We start from the raw sequence: 7,781 nt of genomic DNA, 5'->3' as shown, positions 1-7,781 counted from the left end.
GTTGAACGTCTTTACACGATCTGCTGCAGTTTTCAGTGGGTGGGCTTTGTCAAATGGCTTGGAAAAACGCACTGTGTTTCGGCTCGGGAAACATCATGAGCAGTGTCCTGCGTGTTTTCTGTGTATAGCTGTCTTTTAACGCATACAGAATTCATTCGAAATCATTGATTTCTCCAATTAACAAGGGTCCCTTTTTGAACCTGCCAGAAGCATTCTTTCAATGTAACAGATTTACTCCGGGGAAGGGCAGCATGACATTGAGAGTAGCTCAAGCTTTCGGCACCTTTATCTGACTGCATGTATGCAGACACTGCTCAGAATCCCCTGTAAGATTCTCCTTCAATTCCGTTTTGCAGTGCTTTAGCTCTTTCAAAAGGCTTCGCTTTGCTAGTCACAATCCAAGGCTCATGACAGCATTTGAAAACATTCGCAACTGCGTTGGCCGGGAATCGAACCTGGGTTAACTGCTTTGAAGGCAGCTATGCGCAACACTGGCTCGCTCCAGAATAAATCTCACGTCGAGGGCATATTTTTTTCCATTTTACCGTGAGTCGGGCTCAGCTGCACAGAGGAGAGAGCAGAGCAATGAGGTCACGGGGACAGGGGAGTCACACGCTAGCGGTTTGAATACGCGGAAGATCACTGAGGGATCCACAGTATATGGACCCTCCGTGCGCCATCAGTCCACACTCCGGACTCTGAATCCTGCCATCCGAGTTAAGATCTCGGCGAAACCTGAGGCGCAGTTCCTTCTTAAAACGTAATCTGGTGAGCATTTCTAGAATCGTACTTGTATAGATGCAGACTTTAATGTGTTGCTAGGTTAAAATTGATGACTTCTTGTATTTCAGTAGGCAACTGCCCTCTTGATTTCGGATTTAATTTCTTTATTACAGGAGCGCTTTTATGAAGACAGAGTCATGTTCAGGTACTTTGCTTGATGGAGGAAGCTCATTTCAGACTCTGTGATCTGCTCACCTGGAAAGGTCTGCTATACTACTACAAGAGAGAAGTAGAGTCTGGAAGAAGGGACATTTTTATGATGCTTTGGAAGATAATGTTTTTTTTTCTTATACTGAAAATGAAAGGTAGTTGTTTCTATATGGACTCAGTCTTTGGAATTTGTATATATATATTTCAGTGATCCCTCAGCCATTCCTTCTGTATTGTAATTCAATTTCTCTTTTAAAATTCCTTCCCCACTTCTAGGACCTGCAGTTGCTGAACTCCACAATGGCTTCTATTGGAAAGTCTGTGACTGAGACCAAGTGTTCACTTTTTTATGAAACCATTATTTATTTAGGAGCAATGAGCAATTCTTATATAAATGCAATAAAATCATTATGCTCAAACTATGAGAGAGAAAATTAAGGATAATTTAAGAAATCAGTCTTAGCTTGTTTCTATACACAGATGGTATTATTTATTTTCAAAGGAAACCCGCGAGGATTCCCCTGGTGTGCAAGATGTGCCTGAATACTCTTGATCAGCTTCCTGCTCACTTGAAGAGGGCGTGTATGAAGCACGCCACGGCAGAAAAGATCAGGATGGCCTCTCAACAGGCGAGGGAGGACATGATGAATCACCTGAAGAACGGGGTCATCGTGGATTACCACAGAATAGAGATCGTGTCTGGTGAGGCAAACAGGATAGTGGTTGTAAGACTGCTAGAGTCCTTGGGCCTTTTTGTACATGGGAAGCCTGAAGACACATTGGCAAGGTGAGATATTTTTAATCTGTAAGGCTTCTGTAGTTTCTTTTTGAAATCATTGTTACAACATATTATGTAAAAGCATGTTGAAAAGAATCTACCTGCATTCCAGCGGCCCTGAGCAAGAGGCCGCTGTCCAGGAGGAAGAGATGCCAGAGGCTGCTCTAGAAACTGAAACAGAAGCGGATAAGGAAGGGGAAGATGTGAGCTCTGAAGAACTCTATCAGCAGTAAGACTTTTTATTTTTCAGATGTATCAATTTTTTACTAAAATTCTAATTTGTCTTATAGGTATAAAATGTTTAAACCGGTGTTTTATATCCTTACAGGCCCTGAGTAGTTAAAAAGTATCAGCAGGCCAGAAGAGAGTGGCCCAAGCTGGACTCTATAGAAAGCACTCCCTGGATGCTCCTCTCCTGATTGGATTCAAACAGTACCTTACCAAGGATCTGGGAGTGGCAAATTATTCTCAGGAGGTATTTATTTTTTAAAGGCATTTAAAATTAAGCAATGGTATCTTCATTGTAAATGTTTTTATTTCTTAGCTTAAAATTCACCCATGTGAAATGATGTCAGCCATAAACATCATGACTCTATATTTCCTACCTGAATCTATTCTACTTAAATTATTACATTATACACAATTTGAGTTCATTTTAAAAAGTTAAAGGTAATGAAAGGAATGCATTTTCATAAGAAAGATAATACCGATATGCATGTGATAATCTTCCTTATATCATGTAGTGCATCATTTGGACACTTTGTGGGCTTCAAATACAAAGAAAATCATGTTCTATGGTACAAGATAAATACAAAACTTAAGCTTTTATTTTAATTAGATTTCTTTATAAAGCATAAGCAATCATTTATTACATCGCTTCTTGAATTAAATCTTTTGACAAGAGGTAAGACTTCTGTTACATTTAAACCCATGTTTAGCTGTGTTTTTTAGATTTAACTGAACCAATTTCTGTGTGTGATAATGTCCTTGAATTCTGACAACATCACACTAAATTACATGATATAAAACAGCTAATGTTTCTAGAGATAAAGTTTCTGAGATGCTTCTAATTACTTTTTATTACCAGGGACAGTTTAATTCACCTTGTACAGTACTGTAAGACCAAGATGCTTTTTTTAAAAGTTATTTAACATTTTATAGAACTTTGTCTACTATGGCAACATGATGTGCTTGGTGAAACTTGGAAAAATACTGCTTGGCCACTTATCTTAAGATAAAGATAGGATAAAGGTTTATCTTTTGCACCTACCTGACCCCCAGGGAAGGCCAATGCTTTCTAAGTTGATGGTTCCCTACAGTAGACTGTACTTTAATTTCAAAGGTAATGTATATTGACCCAAATCAGTTTTGGAATCCAATCTACTGACGAGATGGAGCACATCCTTTTTTCAGGATTTTAGCATCATACGTTTGGTATATTTAGTCCCTAATGCTGAAAGAAATGATCATAGAACATTTGGACACTTTGTGGGCTTGAAATACAAAGCAAATCATGTTCTATGGTACAAGATAAATACAAAACGTAAGCTTTTATTTTAATTAGATTTGTTTATAAAGCATAAGCAATCATTTATTACATTAATATATGTGAAAATAACATTTTAGCATCATACGTTTAGTATATTTAGTCCCTAATGCTGAAAGAAATGATCATTTGTTTAACATGCACAGGTCTGTCTCAAAGGATGCAGTACTCCTGAAGGGTCTCAAACCCTACATTTTGGATGCCTAGCTGTATCCCTCACATGTGGCACCTCAGAATGACTTCTAACCTTACCTGTGGTGTATTCAGTCCCTATTGCTCAATGCACGGTGTACATACTGCATACATGTGTCTTGAGAATGAGGAATGGGCCCCTGAGACAGTCATTTGCCTGTTTCACAAACAGGGACCTGGACCTAGACCTGGCCCGTACGGGGCTCAAACCCGCGACCTTGGCGTTATTAGCACCACACTCTAACCAACTGAGCTAACCGGCCTCATGACAGTGCTCCTCTCTGTGCTGCAAAAAATCAAACTCAGGGAATTTTGTCCTCCTTTGAATAGAAAGCTGTGTAATTCAGTGTACGGGCTTTCTCGTGCAGTTTCATGGTTCTTGTAACCCAAATCCTACACTGGCCTGAAGTGACCCCCATTTCACAGCATTTTTCAGCTGATTTAAAATGTACCTAAAGGAGAAGCATTATTGAAGACCATCAATTACCAAGAGCTTTTGTCAAAGGTTTTGGTGGTCATTTTGAATGACCACAGAGCGCTGTGACCTCGGTTTTACATCTCATCCAAAAGACAGCGCCCTTTTACAACACAGCATCTCCGTCACTATATTGGGGCACTGGGACCCGCACAGACCTCAGGGTGAGCGCCCCCCCGCTGGCACCATTAACACCGCTTCCAGCTGGAAGCTTTGTTTTTCCCTGTAGCTCATCCTCATCCAGGTACTGACCTGGCTCACACCTGCTTAGCTTCAGTGGGTTTTCAGTTGCGAGTTGCAAGGGGATGCAAGTGATGGAGCTGCTCGCTGCAAGAGCCACTGCATTGGCCGGGAATCGAACCCGAGCCTCCCGCGTGGCAGGTGAGAATTCTACCACTGAACCACCAATGCTCAGTGCCTGAGCCTTCAAAAAAGACGCTTTTTTGGTGCTCTGTGCAAAACGCGTCGACATCTGCTTCCAGCTGCAAAATGCCATTTGCGGACGCTGAAGAACTTATTTCCAAGGCAGCGGGTACAAGCGATTGGGCGTTTTAAAACCACCAGGAACAGCAAAGAGGCGCGCTTCTTTGCTTGTGCCGAAACACACCGACTGAAGGCGGACAACGTAGTCGGCAGGATTGGAACCTGTGCGGGGAGACCCCAATGGATTTCTAGTCCATCGCCTTAACCACTCAGCCACGACTACAGCAAGCCCCACCGCCGCTGCGTTCTTGCTACAATCTTACCTGGATCGCGAGGCGCCGGCGGAAGCCTATTTCAAAGTCGTTCTCCGTTTCAAAAAAACATTTCCAAAATACAAGCCTTGCAGACAGACACGCCTCAGAGGACTTAAGGGTGGCTTCATGTCGGAATGATAAAGTCTCCCCGTCCGGACATGAAAATGCCACTTTGTTACACACAAAAAAAGAATCAACAACAGAGAAATGCCCACAAGCATTTGAAAAGCCGCACCACGTCGCACTTGAAATAGCTCTTACATTAGTGGTAGACACAGGAATCGCCTTTTTATTTACGCTCTTACCAACGCGATGGAAAGCAAAACAAAGCAAAGCAGAGCAAAACAAAACGAACAAACGAAAACCCTCACGTCCTGCACTTGCATATAACGCCGTTACGTGCCCAAGCGGTATTGTACGTCATCCTAGCACTGCACCCCGGGTCGTACGGTATATGGGAACGAGCACACGCCACGAATCGTCTCGAATCACTCCCTACAGCTGTAAGGCGCCTTGAAGCGTGCACCCCCAACATTCTTCTTTGCGCATCTGTGAAAGGTAAACTCTTGAGCAAACTCTGAACCAGCTCTAAGGAAACTAATCCGATTAGACGTTACTTTGACTCATCTTCTTACGCTCAGTGCCGGATTGCTCAAACTCCAGCTAGGGTTAGGGTTAGCATTCCCACGCTACTTAGACACTTTGTTTACGCTCAGTGCTGGATTTTGGGAACTTCAGGACGAGTGGGAATTTTCTCCTATCTGTCCATTCTGTTTTGTTTTGGAGACTCTTGGCTGCCTATGTTGTTCAGTGCAGCGTGAAGGAAACATTTTCCAAAACTGTGTCAGCTCAAAAGTTGTAAGAAAACCTCTCCAGGTGCTTTAACTCTCTTCATTTTTGTCATTTAATGTGACACTCGATGTATAACTGGAGCCTCACTTATGCAAATGGTGAGGCTCCAGTTCGACACCCAGTTCCACACCACTTTACAGTATATGATAAAAGCATGGCAGACTGTGCCGGACCAGCTGGTAACTTCCGCTTATTTTGACCATATTAAACATTGGAAATCTTCCCACTTGCATTTGTGACACTTGATTTTGGCTCCACCTAAGACACTCTTAAATCTTCAAACACTTTTCTCTTCTCTCGCAACACACTTGTCTGTCGGCACTATGTGGCAGCGTTGCATGACAACCCATCTCACCACGGAAAGGAACCTAACAGCTTTGGTAAGAGAGTAGAATTACCTGAAGAACTGCTTTCCATGGAAGCAGGACCAAGCGATGTAGCATTTTTATAGTACCAGGAAAGGAGAAGCGTCACTTCGCCTTTGCTGCACAGGCACAAGGTGATGTGCGGCAGACGCCGTAGTCGGCAGGATTCGAACCTGAGCGGGGAGTCCCCAATAGATTTCAAATCCATCGCCTTAACTACTCGGCCACGACTACAGCGAGCTCGCCGCCGCCGCATTCCTCCTATAATCTAACACGGAGTGCGAGGTGGCTGCGGAAACTTTATTAAAGTCGCTCTCCGTTAAAAAAAAAATACCTTTCACAAGATACATGCCGGCAGACAGACACGCCTCAGAGGGTTTAAGGCTGGCTTCACGTTCAAATGATAAAGTCTCCCCATCCGGATGTCAAAATGCAACTTTGGCAGACAGAAAAAACATCAACAAACCACAAATGTGGACAAGGATTTTACAAGCTGCACCACACTGCACTTTCAAAAGCATTTACATTCGTGTTAGACGCAGGAATTGTCTTTGTTTTGCGCGCTTACGAACGCCATAGAAAACGAAACAAAACAAAAGCCCTCAGCTCCTGTACTTGATTATAATGCCGTTACGTGTCGAAGCAGGAATTTACGTCATCTTACCACTGCAACATGGGGAATAGAGGGAAATGAACACACGCTACGAATCGTCTCAATCACTCCCTAGAGTCGTAAGGCACATTGAAGGGTGCACCCCCATCATTAATCGTTGGGCCTCTGTAAAAGGAAAGCTGTTGAGCAGTCTTTGAAACAGCTCGGATGAAACACTTGATTGCTTCCATGTGCATCTGGAGCCCACTTCTTATTTTCACTTCACGCCGCCCAAAGCATTTCTAAAACAGGAGATTCGCGTTTGGGAATGCGCCCTGCCCTACAAATAAAACAGGTCTACGGGTCTGAAACCTGCTCCACGGAAAACAGTTCTGTTGCGCTTTTGATCAAAGGGAGATTCTCTGTTCTAACTTTTTGATTACATAACACCCAAAGGGGCTTCTTTGGAGCTGGATTCCAACCAGCATCCTAAAGTTTCTTGGCGGTATCTTTTACAGTCCTCTGTTCGGTCGACAAGGAACAGAAGGGGGCAGCTTTCCTCACACATACAGTGCAATGTACTGTAGTGTTCCTGTTCATTGAATTTGCAGTTCTGCATCAGACATCTAACTCGTTTCCTTAGCTTGGATTTAAGCCACGAAGCAGGCTTCTACTGTATAAACGTCTAGAGGAATCACAAACTATTTGAGAGGCCATCATCCCAGGGGGAACTGACAAAGTCTATCCCTAAACACCTAGCGCAGTCTCTCGAGAGACTGTCAAAAATCGCTTTCTCCGTTTGTGCTGCAAGTAAGTGAAAACGCGGTCTCAACCCAGAGCCACTTGGCAGCAGCGGCACGTAAATACTGTTACTACCACTGCTCGATACCAACGTTAGCCTACTATACCATGTTCAGCCACCGCTAGAAAATGTAAGGCTCTAGTACTGGAGCAAACAAAAGGAGAGCCAACGTCAAACGTAGAGAGCGACGAGGATGGGATTCGAACCCATGCGTGCAGAGCACAATGGATTAGCAGTCCATCGCCTTAACCACTCGGCCACCTCGTCGCTGAAACTGGGCTGTCCAGACATGGGTTGGCGCGCTCCAGATGATCTTTTTCTTTTTTTTCCCTCGTACTCGAGGGTCATTTTCCTGTTCCACATGCGATTTCAACATTTTCCTTGCGAGATGTCAAGCCAGCAAGCCACTGCTGTGGTTCAGTGGCCAGTGTGGAGTTCAGTGGCCCTGTTGTACACAGAAAGCACATTGAGCTCCTTGGACATGAAAAGTTCCAGATAAAAGCCATTTG

The 7,781-nt window shown here is 43.6% G+C and overlaps 3 non-coding genes across 3 annotated transcripts; all 3 read right to left on the bottom strand.

The window, feature by feature from the left end:
- Nucleotides 1-4,264: 4,264 nt before the first annotated feature.
- On the bottom strand, nucleotides 4,265-4,335 carry trnag-gcc (transfer RNA glycine (anticodon GCC)). The gene has a single exon. It is a non-coding gene; the product is annotated as a tRNA-Gly (tRNA).
- Nucleotides 4,336-6,030: 1,695 nt separating this feature from the next.
- Nucleotides 6,031-6,112, bottom strand: trnas-uga (transfer RNA serine (anticodon UGA)). The gene has a single exon. It is a non-coding gene; the product is annotated as a tRNA-Ser (tRNA).
- A 1,345-nt stretch (nucleotides 6,113-7,457) lies between these two features.
- On the bottom strand, nucleotides 7,458-7,539 carry trnas-gcu (transfer RNA serine (anticodon GCU)). The gene has a single exon. It is a non-coding gene; the product is annotated as a tRNA-Ser (tRNA).
- Nucleotides 7,540-7,781: the final 242 nt, after the last annotated feature.

Source organism: Lepisosteus platostomus, unplaced genomic scaffold, assembly GCF_059453375.1.
Source record: "Lepisosteus platostomus isolate fLepPlt1 unplaced genomic scaffold, fLepPlt1.hap1 Scaffold_80_H1, whole genome shotgun sequence".
Lineage (NCBI taxonomy): Eukaryota > Metazoa > Chordata > Actinopteri > Semionotiformes > Lepisosteidae > Lepisosteus > Lepisosteus platostomus.
The sequence above is the reverse complement of the archived record's forward strand: the minus strand, read 5'-3'. Positions and strand labels throughout refer to the sequence as shown.